General features: G+C 40.0%; 1 protein-coding gene across 6 annotated transcripts in view; it reads right to left on the bottom strand.

Annotated features, from left to right (window-relative positions):
* GNG7 (G protein subunit gamma 7) overlaps positions 1-20,738 on the bottom strand; it is a 369,218-nt gene that overhangs the window by 242,060 nt on the left and 106,420 nt on the right. For 5 of the 6 annotated variants that reach the window (XM_021009004.2, XM_021009000.2, XM_021008999.2 and 2 more), the window contains one exon: positions 9,950-10,069. The exons of the other annotated variant lie outside the window; for it this stretch is intronic. The gene's annotated coding sequence lies outside the window, so the exon portion shown is untranslated. The remainder of the gene's footprint in view (positions 1-9,949; positions 10,070-20,738) is intronic. 6 annotated transcript variants of the gene reach the window in all.

Below are 20,738 nucleotides of genomic sequence, written 5' to 3'. Positions count from 1 at the left end.
AAAAGGACAAACTCCAGAGCACAGTGAACAGGATAATGAAAGATTTGGAAACTATCATGTGAGGAATAGTTTTAGGAACTGAAAATGTTTAGTGTGGAGAAGAGAAGATTAAATAAAGGGAGATAGAGCTGTTGTCTCCAAACACCTCCAGGAGAGTCATGTGGACGAAGGAATAAGCCTATTTATTCTTTGTGGCTTCAAAGGGCAGAATTGGGGTCAAAGGTTGGAAGTTACAGTGAGACAGAATTTGGCTCAACATCAGAAAAAAAATTCTAATAACTAAAGCTGTACTACAATGTAACAGGATACTGGTGAGGTAGTGAACTCCCCTACACAGGAAATATCTAAGCAAAAACTACACGGTGTTTTAGGCTAATGGTAAAAAGGCAATATGTGCTGCAGCAGAAAGAGTGGAAAGAAAATAAGTGGATTTTCAAACTGGAAGACCTAAGCTTAAATCTCAGCACTACAACTTATTGCCTATGTAACTTTAGTCAAGTTAATTCACTTCTCAGGCCTCAGTTTCCACATCTGAAATGATTGCTAAATTCTCCTCCAGCTCCATATGTTTGCAATCCTATGATGGGTGAGATTTCAAGAGAAGAAGATTGTGCAATGCAAGGCGCAGCAGCACGAAGTGGCACTCCAGAAACAGTCCACGATGTAAACAAAGGCATGGGGGCAAGAAGGCACAAGATGGCAAACTGTTCTTTTAAAAATCTTTCCCTGGGTATGCTAAAAGCTAAGGTAGATACAGACTATTTGTAAAGTTGGTTTCATTCTTCATCCACACACATTCAAGCATGACCAAAGTCAAAGCCACATCTCCTTTGGGGAAAAAAAAACCAGATGGTATTTAAAAGAAAAGGTTATACCAATTGGGGAAGAGAGCTTGTTTACTGCCACCAATTACACACAGAAAACCACAGAGACTCAGACTCCAGCTGCTAAAGGTTAGGCCCAACGTGCAGGTAAGGAGTAGGAAAGGGGGAGGTGAGAGGGAGGCAGGGGAGTGTGGAGGGGTGGGAGAGATGAAGAGCCAGAGAGATTTCTGACTCAGCAGAGCTCACCCACACACAGTATCTCTGTCATCAGAAAGAGTGTAACACTCATAAACTGAAATTACAAATTGAGATAGACCAAGTGTTTCTGCATAAATAGGAAGGCTATTTTCCCAAATAGAAATGGAGAAGAGCTAACCAGGACTTCAAAGGTCAGTATAATGCCAGTAACTCCAGGACATACAAACAAAATGTGGTTTGGAGACTCCCAACCTGTTCATGTGTAATGACAGCCAGTTCCATGGTGTATAGGTCATCAAAGGTTCCCTAAATGTGAAGGGACTTTAGAGAGTATCCTGTCTCATGAAGAATCACCAAATCTCAGAGCTTAAAGCAATCTCATAACTGAGTAAGAACGTCTTCGATAACAACCCCAAAAGGCATTTACCTTCTGGTCAAAGATCCAGGAAAAAGGTACCTACCCAACCACTATATGGGTCACAGGCAACCTGAAGTATTTACCTTTGAATAGTTTTTTCTTGAAAGAGACTTGTGTCAAACAGAACAACCATGCTTTCAGTCCTACAGGTTCATAACCTCACTTTCCCGCACCCCACTTATCTAGTCAGTTGCCACACCTCATCAATTCTACTTCCCTATCTCACTTTCTCCCTGCCTCAAGTCTCTTTCCTCTCCAATCTGTCCTCCACTCAGCTGCCAAAGTTATGTTCTTAAAATGCAAGTCTGACTATGTCACTTTGGACTTAAGAAATATCAATAATGGTTCCAGAGTGTTGCTGGTAACAAATACAAACTCTGACTTTTAAAGCCTTTCACACTGGATGCCAACCTAACCTTTCCAGACATATATATTACATTCCTTCACTTATTCCCAGGGCCAACCACACACAAAATGTTGATCTCCCACCTCTGCACAGTCTGTCTTCCACGCCTGATACGCACTCTTCCTCTGCCTCTTGGAATCCTGACTTGTTTATTGCCAAGTTCAGCTTAAATGCCCTCTCGTACATGAGGCCTTTCTCAATTTCTGGCTCCACGCTGTACCCACCCCCCAAATCGGTGCTTCCTTCCCTAAATTACCTTTTGTTTATTTTGTATGTAATTATACGTGTGCATATTGTTCCCTTGAGGGCAGGGACTGTTTCATGTACAGAGACTGTACAGGCACATAGTAGGTGCTTAATAAATGCTTATTAACTGATTAAATCTGCCTCTATAACTTCCACCCACTTTTTTCTAGTTTTGCCCTCTGGAGTCAAGCAGAATGAGTCCAATCCCTCTTCCATGTGATAGGCCTTCAAATATGTCTTTAGGCCTTTCACCATTATAAACAACTCTTCTCTGGGCATTCTTTAGGCTTATCAGTCTCTCACAAAAGGTTAATAGCTGGCACCCAAAACTTTTACTCAGGTGTGGTCAGGTCAGCACCCAAGGGGATTATCACCTATTGTGATCAGAATGCTACAACTCTAATGTTATAGTCTAAGGTCACACTGGGCTTTTAAAAAGCAATATCATTTTATAGAGCTAGAAAAAACAACAGCAAAATACATCTGGAAGAACAAAAGGTCCTGAATATCAAGGGAACTAATGGAAAAAAATGCAAGGGAAGGTAGCCTAGCTATACCAGATCTTAAATTGTATTATAAAGCAGCAATCATCAAAACTACTTGGTACTGGCTAAGAAATACAGTAATGGATCAGTGGAATAGGTTAGGTATGTAAGACACAATAGTCAATGAGTATACTAATCTACTATTTGATAAAGCCAAAGACTCCAGCTTCTGGGATAAGAAATCACTATTTAACAAAAATTGCTGGGAAAACTCAAAAACAGTATGGCAGAGACTTGGCATAAACCAACATTTTACATCCTATACCAAAATAAAGTCAAAATGGGTACAGGAGTTAGATACAAAGACTGATACTATATACAAACTAGAAGAGCAAGGAATAGTTTACCTTTCAGATCTATGGAGAAGGGAAGAATTTATGACCAAGTAAGAGATAGAGAACATTGTGAAATGCAAAATGGATAATTTTAATTACATTAAATTGAAAAGTTTTTGCACAAAGCCAATGCAACCAAGATTAGATGGGAAGCAGAAAACTGGGAAAGAATTTTTACAACCAGTATCTCTAATAAAGGCATCACTCCTAAAATATGAGTCAAATTTATAAGAATACAAGTCATTCCCCAATTGATAAATGGTCAAAGGATATGAACAGGCAGTTTTCAGAGGAAGAAATTAAAGCCATCTATAATCATATGAAAAAAATGTTCTAAATCACCACTGATGCACATCAAAACGACTCTGAGGTACCACATCACACCTATCAAATTGGCTAACATGACAAAACAGGACAATGATAAATGCTGGAGAAGTTGTGGAAAAATTGGAACACTAATGCATTGTTGGTGGAGTTGCGAACTGATCCAACCATTCTGGAGAGCAATTTGGAACAACGCCCAAAGGGCTATAAAACTGTGCATACCCTTTGACGCAGCAATGCCACTTCTAGGTCTGTATCCCAATGAGATCATAAAAATGGGAAAAAGGACCCACATGTGCAAAAATATTTACAGCAGTTCTTATTGTGGTAGCCAAGAACTGGAAATTGAGAGGCTGCCCATCAATTGGGGAAGGGCTGAACAAGCTGTGGTATTTGAATGGAATGGAATACTACTGTGCTATAAGAAATGATGAGCAGGCAGACATCAGAAAAACCGGGAAAGACTTATATGAAATGAGGCTGAGTGAAGTGAGCAGAACCAGGAAAACACTGTACACAGTAAGAGCCACACTGTGCGATGACTGACTTTGATAGACTTGGCTCTTCTCAGCAATGCAAGGATCTAAGACAACTCCAAAAGACTCATGATGGAAAATGGTATCCACATCCAAAAAAAGAACTATGGAGTTTGAATACAGATGGAAGCATACTATTTGCTATTTTTTTTTCTTCTGTTTTATTTTGTTTCCTCTTTCTGGTGGTTCCTCCTATTGGTTCTAATTCTTACTTACAACATCACTAATGTGAAAATGTGTTTAATAAGAATATATATGTATAACCTACATCAGATTGCACGACATCTTGGGGAGAGAGGTGGGGAGGGAGAAAAATTTAAAACTCAAAAGCTTATGGAAGTGATTGTTGATAATTTAAAATAAATTAATTTAAAAATTTAAAAAATAAAGTATGTACTCAAGATCTCATTTAAAAAAATAAAAATAAAAAGACATGGATAACAACTACACAGGCTAAGAAGGTATGGATGGGATGCTGTCTGCACTGATGGAGGAATATTCATGCCAATGGACTCAGATCCATTTATCTACCTATATAGCAATTGCACCTGATAATAATTTGGTTTCTCCTCATCAGGAGAAAGTAGCTTTCTTGACATGCCTAGATAATCAGTCAGTAGCCCTGGTTTCTAGTCCTGGCTTTGATACTAACTTGCTATATAACCTTCAGTGAATTCCTTTCTTTCTGTGGTCTCAGTTTCCCCATTTAGAAAATGAGGGGGGTTGGCTTTATAACAGAGGCCCTTCACTTGGAGTTTGTGGATATATTTTGAGGGAGAAGGAAGTCTGTGAACTTGGATGGGGGAAATTATATCTTTATTTTCAACAATCTCTAACTGAAATTTAGCATTTCCTTCAACAATGAATTTTTTGAGGCAATCAGAGTTAAGTGACTTGCCCACAGTCACACAACTACTAAATGTGTGAGGCCACATTTGAACTCAGGTCTTCTTGACTCCAGGGCTGGTGCTCTATCTACTGCTCTACCTAGCTGACCCAACAATGAATATTTTTTAAAGAAAAATCATTATTCTGAGGCTCCAACGGCTTTACTGGGCTACCAAAAAAGATCCATGACACACAAAAAAAGTTATGATCCCTTTGGTCTAGGTAGGTGATCTGGTGAAGCCTATAGACCTCTTCTCAGAATATTATTTTTAAATGCATAAATTAAAATACATAGTATTACCAAAAGAACCAATCATATTGAAATGGTTATCAAAAAATTTTTTAAATAAGTTTATGAACTCTAGTTTAAGAACCCCTATTTAGATACAATTGTACATAAAAATGTATTAGTGGAAGGGTACTTACAAAATCATAAAATGTAAGATCAGGAAGGGGCCTTTGAATCTAAAATAGTAGAGCTAGCCATAACTATAGAATTCAGAATATCAGAACTTAGAACTTTACAACATCATATTAGAATTTTAAGGGACTTTGTAGATGCTCTAGCCCAACCTTCCATTTTACAGATGGGGAGGCTGGGTCCCAAAGAATGACTTGTCTAAATTCCCACACAGAATTAAAGCTGGGAGCAGACTCCAGATCTCCTGATGTACAGTCCCAGGCTCTTTCCACTGCAGCATATCATATCCTCTTCCAACCTCAGACAGAAAGGAGTCAGCAGTTCTCTCTGAACAGTTTCTATCAAACACTCATTTAGGGAAATACATTTATCTCTTGTAAGCTAACTGCAAGAGGCTTCAAGGAAGCACTTCAACATTTTCTTGGAAATTTATTTGTTTTTTCAAATGGGACTAACAAGAATTTTACTCAGACCTTGCTGGCAGGTTGCCATCCACAGCCAACTGTACTCAATCCCAGCACTCTCCCTCCTCCCACGTTTCTCTTATGTTGCAACAGACTTGGAGAGAGACTCCTTCAAGCTGCATCAGGCCCTGCAGCAGGGCAGGGCAGTGTCAACTACAGATTCCAAAGAACTCTGGGTTGGCTGAAACAGACCCCAACAGCTCAGAGAAAGAGGCAGCCTTGATTCACAGCTGCCCTTGAAAAATCTGCCGCTCCAACGCTAAAGACAATGCCCCTGTTACAGGCTTCAGACGAGAGCTACGATGAGTTTACCAGAAGCAATATTGCTTTGGGATGTCTGAGTTTTCTAAGCATTTCACAGGGAAGGGCAAATAGGAAGGACACAGAACCACAGAAATCATGGCACCTCATACCTGGAAGGGCTGATGGAACAGAAAATGTCAGAGCTGGAAGAGATCTTAGCACTTAGGACACTCCAAAACAACAGGTTCATAAGATCAGACATTTAGGGCTGGCATGTCATTACTTGGTTCTTGCTCCCGGGTAGAGCCAAAAGGCAGACACAGGTATTTAGAACATAAGAACAGAGGAGCAGAGCTGAAAGTACCTTAGCAATCAACTCAATCTAACCTCCTTCTCTTACAGGTAGGGGACCTGACATCCAGAGAAAGGAAGCAACCTGCCCAGAGTCCCCCAGCACATCAGTTGCACAGCTAGTCCTGGAATCTGGACCCTCACAGCCTGGTGCTCTTTCTACTTACAATACCCTGTAGCCTCTGAAGAACTCAAACATTTTCAAATTTTATTGATTTTTTTTCAAAATACTTAACTCTCTTTCAATAAACAAATTAAACAAAAGACTAAAGAAAAACCATAGCCAGCACAAGACAGACAGAACCTGTCCTGTGATTCTCTCTCCTCAGCTTCAGTTCCTCGTTCGGCTGCTGGTGCAGACACACCTGTCTCTCGGACACTAAACTTGAGACTAACACATTAAATCAAACAGGCTGTGAATTGCATACAGACATAAAACAAAGGAAAACCATGACCAAGTTTGAAACAGGTAGGTGAGGGGAGAAAGGTCAACCCTTAACCATATAATTACAAAGCCAATGTTACAGCTTGAGGGGTAGACTTGGGAGAAATTTAAGAAATGTTCTTAGAAAGAATTCAACATGCCAGCAAATCTTATCAAACTGCTGGCAAAAATACCACTCTAAAACCTGGTAGAATTTCACATCAAATTAAAGGGTATCTGAATGTGAGCACCATTTAATCTCTTTATTCCCACAGCAGTTCAAAAGATACTTGTTAAGAGTAAACAGCTCTCTCCTGTGCACATTTACACAAATTCCATGCACACATCCCATTTGGGAGATCTGGCCCCTCCTGCCTTCAAAGCATTCAGTGGTGTGATGTGACACCTTGGCTGAGCAAGTCTTGAAAAGGCACAGTGGGATATGATGGCTGGAAATGAGAATCGTGAACGTCTACATGCAGGCTTACCTAACAAGGGAAGAATTCGGCCTGTTAGCTAGTCTAGACTGTGGTGTTTCTGGGATTTGGGTAGGTGTGGGCCAGAAATAATAGAGTGGGATGGTTCTGGCTGCCACCTTGTGGCCACTACTCAGATAGAAGTGAAGTTGTTCACCAGAAAAAAAAAAAATGAAAAGGGATTTTTTTGCAGTTGTAAGAAATTATCCAGGACTACATGCTTGTCACATTCCTTTGACCTGAAGTCAACCCAACCCCCTCAGCCTGGGAGAGTGGATAGAGGGTATTTATCTTGGAACCCCAGAACAGAGAATCACAGAATTTTAAAGTTGGAAGGGCCTTAGCAGTCAACTAGTCCAACCCTTCACTTTACAAAAGAAGAAACTGAGACCTCTGAAAGGGAAGAGACAAAGAACGCAAAAGATAACAGCTGACAAAATCATCATCCTCATCATCATCATCACAGTCTATTTAGGATTTATATAGTGCTTTACAGGGGTTGCAAAGTGTTTTACAAATATCAGCTCATTTTATCCTCAACAATCCTATTAAGTGGGTACCATCGTCATCCCCATTTTACATATAAGGAAACTGAGACTGAGAGAGGCTAAGTGACTTGCCTAGGATTGCTAGTAATTGTCTGAAACAGATTGGAACTCAGGTCTTCCTGACTCCAGGCCCAATGCTGGCTAAGGCTCTTTAAGGCCTACAAAGCAATGTATGTGCATTGTTTTATTTGATCCTTACAACAACATGAAGATAGCACCATTGATGTTATTATTCTCTACAAATGAGAAATCCAAGGCGCTGAGAGGGACTTAAAGACTATGGTCCAATGCTCTTTCCACTCTAGCACATTATTTAGGACTGAGAGGCCAGATAATCCCCAAATCTTCATTTTACAGCAGGAAACTGGGAGGTTAAGTGCCTTAAATTCATACCAAAAAGGTAGCAGAGCAATGTACTCAAACCCAGGTCTCCTGAATCCCAGTGAAGGGCTCTTCCCAAAATCTCTACTCCATTCAATAATAGCAAATATTTATTAAGTTCCTTAAGGTACTGTGCTAGACACTGAGGATATAAAGATGAAAAAAAAATGCTGCTTTTGCCCTCAAGGAACCAATGGTCTCCTAAGAGCAATAACAACATCTACCCATGATGCAAGAAAGAGCATGATAGAGGCAAAAGAAAGATTCAAAGGTAACTGGAGGAGGAAAAAAACCACTTTTCAGCTGGAAGGCCCAAGAAAGCTTTCATGGACAAGGTAGCCAAGGCTCAGTGGGATGTGGTGGCAGCAGTGCACACCTGTCATCCTGAAGTGGGAGGCTGAGGCAGAGCTAAAAACGGATTGGGTGTCTGCAATAAGTCTAGCACCAATAAAGTAAGCCCCTGAAAGGAGGGGAAGGAGGGGAAAGCACAGCTACTTGAGGAAGGGCAAACAAGCTCTGGTTGGAAATGGAGCATATCAAAACTGGTGCGCCAAGTGGGATGGGGTCAGCACCCTGAGTGGGTGCTGCCTTTCCAGCCTAGGAGAGACAGGGAGACAGGCCTAGACAGGGTAAGAGGGAGAGAAGGAGAGGGGGGAAAGATCATCATGGACCTTACTGATGGATTACCACTGTCCAGTATCATAAACAAGCAATTCTTGTTCAGGCATGGTTTAGACTAGATCAGCTCTGAGATCTCCTTCCAACTCTGAGAGTCTGTGAGTCTGAGTCACTAAAGTTCTTTGACTATAGAGTGACATCATAAGATTTGTGACTTAAGAAGATTATTTTGACAGCTGTGTGCAGGAAGGACTAGAAAGGAAAAAGACCAAAGACAGGCAGACCAGTTAGGAAGCTGTCAGAACAATCCTGTTGAGAGGTATTGAAGATGTGTACTAAAGTGAGGACTATATGACCGGAAGGTCAATCAAAGCAATGCGCAAAAACAGCAGCAAGTAATAATAATACTAACAACTCTTGACATTCACATAGACTTTAAGGTTTATAAAATACCAAAGATACATCATTTCTTCAGCATCTACTATGCAACTTGCCCTAACCTGGACACTGGGCACTCAGCTGGGCCCTAAATCCACATACTTTCAGGTTTCTTATTTCACTTTGGGATCTAAGAAAATTCCTTGTACTGGTTGTGTTACACTTTCCTTTATGGGATGGGGCAAGTCACTGACTCTCTCTGGACCTCAGTTTCCTCACCTGTAAAATGGGGAAGACTTGAGGAACTATTACAACTCTTAACATTCTAGAACTCAATGACTGTAAGGCTTCAAAGCCACAGAAAGTTGATGCAGCAGTGACATCTAAAGGCAAAATGGATATATTACACCAAGTTAGCCCCAATAATCACATAATACAAACAGTGGGGAAAGACTTTAGGGATCATTCAGTACAACCCAATTATTTTACTGATAGGGATAACTGAGGCACAGAAAGGGTAAGAAACTTGCTGCAGGGTACGCAGTAATTGAAGTGGAAGAAATGGGACTTACATACAAGTTTTCTGATCCCCATTTCCAGTGCTCTTTACACTACACAAGCATAGTTGGGATAATTTTCCCAGGGCAAACCCAAGTTTGCAGATAAATTAGCGGATTCTGTTCAGCCCTTAAAGAAGTTTCTCTGAAACAGCAGACCTGCTGGGTCTCTGTGATCAGGAGAGACACTCTAGGGACTATTGCTAATTACCAAGGAATATCTCACATTAGAAAAGCAAGATGGTTTCCTAGAAGAAAAAGTTTCCTCCTTGAGAAGGACAAAAAGGGAGTATTCCACCCACGTCCCGTCCTACTTGATTATCGGGAGGAGAGATACCCTGAGGTTGGACAAGGGACGCCAGACTTACAAGTCAGGAGAGCCAAACTTGAGCTTCTCTTCCACTACTTAACTGGCTGCAATGTCGACCTTGACCTCTCAGGTCCGTGTCACCTCTCAGCCTCCTTGTGGCGCTCTAGAAGCTATATGTCTGCAACAGACATATATGGGAAACGAGAGTTACATGATTAAATAATACCCAAACTGTTTACTTCACAAGATCTTAGTATATAGCTCATATTCCTCTAGCACCCTAAGGTTTGCAAAACACTTTCATCACCATTCTGTGAGACATGCAGTGTAAACACTAGCAGCCTTGCTTCATGGATCACAAACCCAAGACTCAAAGGTCAAAATGCTGCTAGGCACTGGGGCCAGGGGTTCTGATTTTAAGCCGCACACATGGTTTATATTACACTGCACCAATAAATAAAAATGGACATAGAGCACACCAAAAGGTTAAGACAATACTGAACTATTAGGATTATCAAATCCAATAATGGCTAATACAAAACAAAGCTACTGCTAATTTACTTCCTCTGACTACTCCATATATATGTATATATCTGTCAAAAGACACTGTAAAGGATACTAGAAAGAATACTAGACCTGGAGTCAGGTAAACCTGGGTTCAAGACCTGGTTCAGCCACTTTCTGGCTGTGAACAAATCACAATCCCTCTGGCCCCCAATTTCTCCTACAAAAAATGGGTAGAATGTTACTAGTACTAAGGGGCAGATCGTTGTGAGGATAAAAGGAGATATGGGAAAAGGACTTTGCAATCATAAAGCACTGTTTTACTACCACAATTGTGTGTATGGATACATTTATGTCTATTTTTAACCCTATGTTTGAAATGTTAGGGAAGGACCCTTGTTCTCACTGGGTCTGTCCAGTGAGAATACATTCATAGAAGAGCTCATGGGGACCTTCAGTTATCTAGTTCAATCTCCTCATTTGACAGATGAGGAAGTTGAGGCCCAGACAGGGTGAGGTTCTTGCCCATAATCCTGTTTTGTAGTAAAGTAGTAGATCTGGGATCTGAACTCAAATTCAGTGCTCTATCCACTGTACTGCACCACCTCTTCGAGAAAGAAGCTTATTTTTTTTATTTCCTGTTAAGGCAAAGAACTAGAAATCAAGACGGGGTTCATCTATTGGGGAACAGCCAAACAAACTGTGGTTTATATATGTAACAGCATATTATTGGATTGTAAGAAATGACAAAATGAGGTGTTTCCAAGCAATCTTAGAAGACTCATGTGAACTGATACATTGTGAAGTGAGCAGAACCAGGAGAACAATTTATACAATAACAGTAATATTATAAAATTTAAAAAAAACCATTTGGAAGAGTTGAGAACTCTCACCAATGCACTAGCCAACTGTGATCCCAGAAGACTGATGATAAAGCATGCTATCCACCTCTTGACAGAGAGGTGATAGCCTCAGGTTACATAATAAGGTAAACATTATCAGAGTCAGAAAATGGGGAAATTTGTTTTACCCGATTACGAACATTTGTTACAAGAACTTTGTTTTTCTTTTTTCTTTTTCCTAACTGGAGGCTATGGTAGGATTAGAGGGTGAGGGAGATAGGGATAGGATAGAAAAAGTAAAGCAAAGAAAGATGGTCTTTGAGGCACCTTTTTAAAAAAAATATGCTCCGACAGAAGAAATCCCAAAAAGAAGCACAGACAAGCAGAACAGCTTTGAAAGCTACAGGCTAAACTTATTATATACTTATATACATATAAAAGAGATTTTAAAATAATAGCTAGCATGTAGATAAGCACATCACAATTTGCAAGGCACTATACATATATTACCTCACTTTGTCTTCACAACAACTCTGTGAGGGTAGGTGCTACTATTATCCCATTTTACAGATGAGAAAACTGAAGCTGAGAAAGGTTAAGAGACTTGCCCAGGGTCATACACTTAGTGTCTGAGGAAGGGTTTTAGGTCAGATCTTCTTGACTTCTGCACTATCTAGCTTCCAAGTTCCACATACAATCCTCCTTTTCTCTTCTATTATGTATATGGCAATGCACATTTTATTTGGACTGGCTTCAGTGTGCACGTTATGATTTCTCCCTGCTCTAGGCTTTCTGGAAAGCAAGAGCTCGCACCATTGATTATTCTTAAGCCATCAAAAATTCCCAGAAACTGGAAGTAACCAGCCAATAGGCAATTCCCTTATATCACTCCCTAGGGTTGCTTCCAGCAGGCACTGGGTGGAAGGGATGGGAACGGGGAAGGTGTGACATATTCCCAGTATGGCTTGTGCTTTCAGATATAATGCCTACCGCCTCTCTCCAGTTAGTTGGCGGAGGGTAGATTACTGTTTCCCATAGCAATTAGGCAAAGAGTTCAGGGAAGTGAGATCGAGCCCATAAAAAGCCTCCCCCACCCCCACCCCCCATGAAGGAGGAGTTTTCCTGGCAACTGGCAATTAGTTGGTGGCTGACAGGATTCCACAGGGCTGTTCTCTGGGAACTGTGAAGGCTGCAGTTCTAAGAAGGTGAGGTGGCCTGTGCGGCCTACTACAAAGAATGCTGGACTCAGAATCAGGGGAGCAGAGATCAAATCCTAGCTATGTGAACATGGGCAAAGTAACTTAATCTCTCTGACCTTCAGTCTTGTCATTTGTAAAACAAGGATAATAATATGTCCTACCTGGCAAGGCTATTGTGTGGAAAGTGTTTAATAAACCTTAAAGCCCTTTGCAAATGTGAATCTGGGCTGTCAGATGTCAGACTGCAAACAGCACTGCTGGTCACAGGCAAATAGGATGCTAGGGAGTCCTGAGAGGCTCCCTCCCTCTCTTCGTGCTGCCTTGTAGTCTGCTTACTTTCATATATTCTGTATGCTCCGGAATCTCCTTGGGGACAAAGACGACTTCATTTTTGTGTTTGTATTCGTGGGGGGCTAGCGCAGGGCCTTTTAAGGCCCTGGTGGCAGGCACTTAAAGAATGTCTGTTGAATTGAACTAAACATTAGGACCCCAGGTTAAAACCGTAACATTTTTCAATGGTCATTTTAATTTGAATTAAGATATGACGGCAGACACCACTCTGCTGAATCAAGGGTCACTGGGGCTATGAGTCAATGCCACAAATTCCCTGTTGCCATTGTTCTTCTCAAAGAGTCCTGTATCCAGAACTACTCTGGATAGGATGTAACCAATATGCTAGTTCTCAAGCTTTAGTACAAAACCCACATAGAAGCTGGGAGCGGGGGTGAACTTCCACGTGGTGGAGCACCTATGCATCCAACTTTCTTTCTTATCATGCCTCCCCTTTCCGAGTCTTGCCTTGGCCCCCAGGCACTGATGCAGGCCGAACTCCCTGGCCTGGAATGTGTTCTCTCATCTCTACCAACTGAAAACCCCCTCTTTCAAGTTATGGGTTAGACACCACTTCTCCATGAAGCTTTCTCTTGATCTTCCCCCACTAGAAGTGATTACGCAATGAGAGAAGAGAGCCAGAGCTGGAAGGGTCCTTGGGAGTAAGTCATCGAGTCTAGCCCTTTCACTTCACATGTAAGAAAACTGAGAGCCAGAAAGGGGAAATAATTCGCCAATGGTCATGAAAGCCATAAAAGAGGAAAGCAGGTCTGGAATTATCCCTCTCAAATTTTCTTATTTTGTCTAGATTTTGACTTTGTCCCTCTCATATTGTACCTTTTATTATACTTGCCTCAGCCAACACCTGTGACACAGGAATGGCTCAGTGGTGCAGTGGATAGAGTGCTGGGTCTGGAGTCCAGAAGACCTGAGTTCAAGTGCAGCCTCAGATACTTAGATCCCGGGCAAGTCACTTAACTTTCTGCCTGCCTCAGTTTCCTCATCTATAAAATGGGGATCATAATAGCATCTACCTCCCAGACTTGTTACGAGGAACAAATAAGATTATAGCTGTAGAGCATTCTGCAAACTTTAAAACACCACATAAATGACAGCTATTGTTGTTGTTGTTATTACTTACAGACTGTGTAAGTTCCATTTCCCAGTCTCCCAAGAGACATTACAAGCTCCTTGAGGACAAGGACTGTGTCATTCTCTACCTTTATATCACCAGTAGTAGCCATTGAGCCCTGCACACAGTAGGTGCTTAATGTGATGCGATACAAAAAAATGTATTGTCACTATTCTGCAAAGCTTTGTTCTAAGCACGAAGTAACAGTTAAGACACTAGATACTGCCCTCAAGGAGCATACAGTCCATGTAGTAGAGGGATGATACCAACACAACAACATAGGTCTAATATACAATATCACATGACAGTTAATTAGGAAGTTGAAACAGGTTTCTGTGAGATCTGAGGAAGAAAGTAGTTGCTGACCAGGGATATTTAAGTCCATTTGTACTGCAGTGCTCATGATAAGTATTTGCAAAAAGAATACAATGAAAATAATTACAGTTTATATATCAACAAGATAAGATAGAAAGAACATTTCAGGCATATGGAATGACAAGATGGAACAAAGGACAAAAAAAACCTGAGAAAACAATACAAATCTAGGTTGAAGGGAAAGTGGTGAAGCGGGTTAGGACTTGTCCAGATTGTTTGATGCATGGAGTTAATGGAAGGGAAGAATATGAACTAAATATTCCTCCCTTCTGTTAACTCCATGCACTGAGCAAAAATTATGAGGGCCTTGAATGTCAGGAAAGAGAGTTTCAAATTTGCTCAGAAGGCAATTAAAAGCCACTGATGATTTTTGAGCAGAGGAGTGACACGAATTTATCTGATGAAAAAGAATGATGATTTTCTTTTTTTTTTGTCTTTTATTTAGTATTTTATTTTTCCCTAATTACATGTAAAAATAATTTTCAACATTCATTTTTAAAACTGAATTCCAAATTTTCTCCCTCCAATTTGATATAGGTTATATGTGTATACTCATACAAAACATACTTCCATATTAATCGTGCAGTACAAGAAAACATAGACCAAAATAAAAATCCAAGAAAAATAAAGGAACTTTAAAAAGCATGCTTTGATCTGCATTTAGACTCCATCAATTCTTTCTCTGGGTAGCATGGATAGCATTTTCATCCTAAGTCCTCCAGAGTTGTCTTGGATCATTGTGTTGCTGAGAATTGCTAAGTCATTCACGGGTGATCATTTTACAGTATTGCTTTAACTATGTACAATGTTTTCTTGGTTCTACTCATTTAACTTTGCATAAGGTCATGTAAGTCTCTCCAGGTTTTTCTGAGAGCATCTAGCTCATCATTTCTTACATAACTACAGTATTCCATTACAATCATAGACTACAACTTGTTCAGCCATTCTCCAATTGATGGAAATCTCATTTTCCAATTCTTTGTCACCATAAAAGAGCTACTTTAAATAGTTTGTACATATAGGGTCTTTTCCTTTTTGTTTTTTATTTCTTTTGGGATACAGATCTAGTAGTGGTATTGCTAGGTCAAAGGATATGCATGGTTTTATACGCCTTTATGCATAATTCCAAATTGCTCTACACAATGACTAAATCGGTTCACAACTCCACTAACAATGCATTAGTGTCTCAATTTTTCCACATCCCCTCCACCATTTGTCATTTTCCTTTTCTGTCCTATTAGCCAATCTAATAAGTGTGAAGTAGTAACTCAGAATTGCTTTAACTTGCATTTCTCCAATCAATAGTGATTTAGACCATTTTTTCCATATAGCTATAGATACCTTTAACAACTTCAACTGAAAACTGGCTGTTCATATTTTTCTTTTTATCATTTATCAATTGAGGAATGGCTCTTATTTTTATAAATTTGACTCATTTTGCTATATATTTGGGAGACGAGGCCTTCATCTGAGAAACTTGCATCAAGAAATTTTTTCACATTTATGATTGCTAACTGTATTTCCCTCCATACTATTTCCCATATATATATATAATATATATATATATACATCCATACATACATACATATACACATATATATATTCACCTGCCCTTCCTTAAAAGTGTTTTCCTTCTGACTACCACCTCCCCAAATCTGCCCTTCCTTCCACGAGCACCCTGCTCCCTTCTCTAATCCCTTCCCCTACTTTCCTATAGGGTAAGATAGATTTCTATACCCAATTGAATCTGTATGTTATTTCCTCTTTCAGCCAATTCTGATGAGAATAAGGTTCAAGCATTCCCTACCACCTCCCCCATCTTCCCTTCCACTGTAAAAGTTCTTTTATGCCTCTTTTATGTGAGATAATTTACCTCATTCTACCTCTCCCTTTCCCTCAGTGCATTCCTCTTTCTCATCCTTTAATTTTATTTTTTTAGATATCATCCCATCATATTCCATTCCAAACCTGTCTATATATACTTCTCCTAACTGTCCTAACAATGAGAAAGTTTTTATGAGTTACTTTTATTCATTTCTTTTTTTAAATATAAATTTATTTATTTTTAGTTTTCAACATTCACTTCCACAAGGTTTTGAGTTCCCAATTTCCCCCATCTCCCCCCCTCCCCCACCCCAAGATGGCATGCATTCTGAATATCCCTTCCCCTAGTCTGTCCTCTCTTCTATCTCTCTCCCCTTCTTTTATCCCCTTCCCCTTCTATTTTCCTGTAGGGCAGGATAGACTTCTGTACCACATTTCCTATATTTCTTATTTCCCAGTAGCATGTGAAAACATTTTTTTTTCAAACACATGTTTTTAAAACTTAAGGTTTCAAATTTTTTCTCTTCCTCCCTCCCCACCCACCCTCATTGAAAAGGCAAGCAACTCAATATAGGTTGTACACGTGCAACTATGCAAAACACGTCCATAGTAGACGTGTTGTGAAAAACTAACTCTATTTCCCTTAATCCTATCCTGCCCTCCCATTTATTCTATTCTTTCTTTTGACCCTGTCCCTCCTCAGAAGTATTTACTTCTGATTACTCCTTTCCCAATCTGCCCTCCTCTCTATCATCCCTGCTCTCTCTCCCCTTCTCCCCCATTTTCCTGTAGGGTAAGACAGATTTCCATACCCAATTGAATGTGTATGTTATTCCCTCCTTAAGCCAAATCCTATGAGAATAAGATTCACTCATTCCCTCTTACCTTCCCCCATTTCCCCTCTACTGTAAGAGACTTTTCCTTTCTGTTTTTTTTGTGAGATAATTTACCCCATTCTACCTCTCCCTTTCTCTTCTCTGAGTATAATCCTCTCTCATCCCTTAATTTTATTCTCCAGATATGACCCCTTAATCTTCAACTCACCCTGTGCCCTCTATCTATCTATCTACATATAATACATATAATTTTTTTCCTCCAACTACCCTAATACTGACAAAGGTCTCATGAGTTATAAATATCATCTTTCCATGCAGGAATGTAAACAGTTCAATCTTAATAAGTCTCTTATGATTTCTCTTTCCTGTTTACCTCTTCATGTTCCACTTGAGTCCTGTATTTGAAAGTCAAATTTTCTATTCAGCTCTGGTCTTTTCATCAGGAATGCTTGAAAGTCCTCTATTTCACTGAATGACCATTTTTTCCCCTGAAGGATTATACTCAGTTTTGCTGGGTAGGTGATTCTTGTTGTAATCCTATCTCCTTTGCCCTCTGGAATATTATATTCCATGCCCTGCGGTCCTTTAATGTAGAAGCTGCTAAATCTTGTGTTATCCTGATTGTGTTTCCACAGTACTTGAATTGTTTCCTTCTGGCAGCTTGTAATATTTTCTCCTTGACCTGGGAACTCTGGTATTTGGCTATAATATTCCTAGGAGTTTTCCTTTGGGGATCTCTTTCAGGAGGAGATCTGTGGATTCTTTCAATTTCTATTTTGCCCTCTGGTTCTAATAATATCAGGGCAGTTTTCCTTGATAATTTCTTGAAAGATGATGTCTAGGCTCTTTTTTTGATCATGGCTTTCAGATAGTCCAATAATTTTTAAATTCTCTCTCCTGGATCTATTTTCCAGGTCAGTTGTTTTTCCAATGAGATATTTCACATTGTTTTCTAATTTTTCATTCTTTTGGATTTGTTTTACAGTGTCTTGATTTCTCATAAAGTCATAGCTTCCAATTGCTCTATTCTAATTTTTAAGGAAGTATTTTCTTCAGTAATCTTTTGGACTTCCTTTTCCATTTGGCCAATTTTCTTTTTAGGGCATTCTCCTCATTGGCTTTTTGGACCTCTTTTGCCATTTGGGTTAGGCCATTTTTTAAGGTGTTATTTTCTTCAGTATTTTTTTGGGTCTCCTTTAGCAAGCTGTTGATGTTTTTTCATGATTTTCTTGCATCACTCTCATTTCTCTTCCCAGTTTTTCCTCTACTTCCCTTACTTGCTTCTCAAAATCCCTTTTGAGCTCTTCCAAGGCCTGGGACTGATTCATATTTTTCTTGGAGGCTTTGGATGTAGGAGCTTTGACTTTGTTGTCTTCTTCTGGTTGTATATTTTGATCTTCTTTTCACCAAAGTAAGATATATAGTCTGACTCTTTTTGCCTGCTTGCTCATGATCCCAGCCAATTACTTGAGTTTTAAACTCTTTGTTAAGGTAAGAGTCTGCTTCCAATGTGAAGAATGTATTGTCCCAAGCTTCAGGGGTTTGCATAGATGTTTTCAGAGATACTTGTAGGGACCTGTAAATTTTCAGTTCTTCCAAGGTGGTATGATAAGGGGTGAGGTGTTTACTCCTTTCCTGGCCTGTGACCACAAGTATTCCTTTCTGTCCTGTAACTGTGAGGAAAGGGTTCCTCTCTACAGCCACTCCAAGCTCCACCACGCCAGCGTTCCTCCTCACCCCAGCACTGCTGCCCAGAACTGTGACCCAGATCCAAACACAGGCAAAGCAAGAGATTCCTGCCTCAGCACTGGCAAAGAGATCCCTGCAATTCCTCTCTGATCAGCCACTGAATTCCCCCTCAGTCTGTGGGCCGGGAGCTCGGGAAGCAGCTGCCCCCCCAGGGCCACGCTCTTGGGGAATGGAGCTGAAACCCCACCTTCCTGTCTCAGCACCGACAGAAACAGACTTTTCCCACTGACCTTCTAAATTGTCTTTGGAATTCGTGGATTGAGGAGTCTGGAAACCTCCACAGCTGCCCGAGATTCAGTCCTCTGAGGCCTGCTCCAGGCTTGCTGAAGCCTGCGCGCCCACGCTGCGGCCTGTGCACCCACGCCGTGCTGCGCTCCCAGCCCTGCGTGATACACCTTTCTGATCAATCATCCAGGTTGTCTTGGGCTGGAAATTTGTTTCACTCTGTCTTTTTGTGGGTTCTGCTGCTTTAGAATTTGTTTAGAGCCATTTTTTATGAGTATTTGGAGGAGTTTGGGGGGAGAGCTCAAGCAAGTCACTGTTTTCACTCCGCCATCTTGGCTCTGCCCCTCTATGAGTTACAAGTATTATCTTCCCATGTAGGAATATAAACAGTTTAACCTTATTAAGTCCTTTATGATTTCCTCTTCCTGATTACCTTTTTATGCCTTGAGTCTTGTATTTGAAAGCCAAACTTTCTATTCAGCTCTGATCTTTTTATCAGGTATGCTTGAAAGTCCTCTATTTCACTGAATATCTATTTTTTTTTCCTCTGAAGGATTATACTCTGTTTTGCTCGATAGGTGATTCTTGGTTGTAATCCTAGCTCATCTGCCCTCCAGAATATCAATATTCTGGAAAATATTCCAAGCTTTCTGATTCTTTAACGGCAGAAGCTGCTAAATCTTGTGTTATCCTGACTGTGGTTACACAATACTTGAATTGTTTCTTTCTGGTTACTTCCAATATTTTCTCCTCAACCTGGGAGCTCTGGAATTTGGCTATAATATTCCTGGCAGTTTTCATTTTGGGATGTCTTTCAGGAGGTGGATTTTTACATCCCAAAATAAAAACTGCCAGGCATATTATAGCCAAATTGGTTCTAGACTATCAGGACAATTTTCCTTGAAAATTTCTTGAAAGATGATGTCTAGGCTTTTTTTTTTTAAATCATGGCTTTCAGGTAGTCCAATAATTTTAAAATTATCTCTCCCAGATCTATTTTCCAGGTCAACTGTTTCTCCAATGAGATATTTCACATTGCCTTCTATTTCTTCATTCCTTTGGTTTTGTTTTATTGCCTCAGAGTCATTAGCTTCCACTTGTTCAATTCTAATTTTTAAATAATATTTTCTTCAGTGAAATTTTGCACCACCTTTTTCATTTGTCTAATTCTACTTTTTAAGGAGTTCTTTTCTTCAGTGGATTTTTGTGCCTCTTTTTCAATTTGGCCAATTCTGCTTTTTAAGGAGTTCTCTTCAGTGAATATTTGCATATTTTTTTCCATTTAGCCAATTCTGCTTTTCAAGACATTCTTCTCCTCATTGGATTTTTGTACCTCTTTTACCATTTGACCTAATCTGTTTTTAAAGGTGTTATTTTCTTCAGTATTTTTTTTGTGCCTCCTTTACCAAGCTGTTGACTTTTTTCATTATTTTCTTGCATCACTCTCATTTCTCTTCCCAATTTTTCTTCTACCCCTCTTATTTGATTTTTAAAATCATTTTTGAGCTCTCCCATGCCTGAGACCAGTTCATATTTTTCTTGGAGGCTTTGGATGAAGGGAGGAGCTTTGACTTTGTTGTCTTCTGAGTATGTGTTTTGATCCATCATAACTTTCTGTAGTCAGAATTTTTTTCTGTTGTTTGCTCATTTTTTCCAGCCTATTTCTTGACTTTTAACTCTGCTAAAGTGAGGCTCTGCTTCCAGAGCGGAGGGCACACTGTCCCAAGCTTTGGGGGTTTTGTAAAGCTGTTTTCAGAGATACTTCTAGGGACCTATAAATTTTTAGTTCTTCCAACGTGGCATGATCTCAAGAGAGATGTATTGACTACTC

The sequence above is a fragment of the Phascolarctos cinereus genome, unplaced genomic scaffold (genome assembly GCF_003287225.1).
Source record: "Phascolarctos cinereus isolate Bilbo 61053 unplaced genomic scaffold, phaCin_HiC Scaffold_4;HRSCAF=312, whole genome shotgun sequence".
NCBI lineage: Eukaryota > Metazoa > Chordata > Mammalia > Diprotodontia > Phascolarctidae > Phascolarctos > Phascolarctos cinereus.
This window is presented reverse-complemented; position numbering and strand designations above follow the sequence as displayed.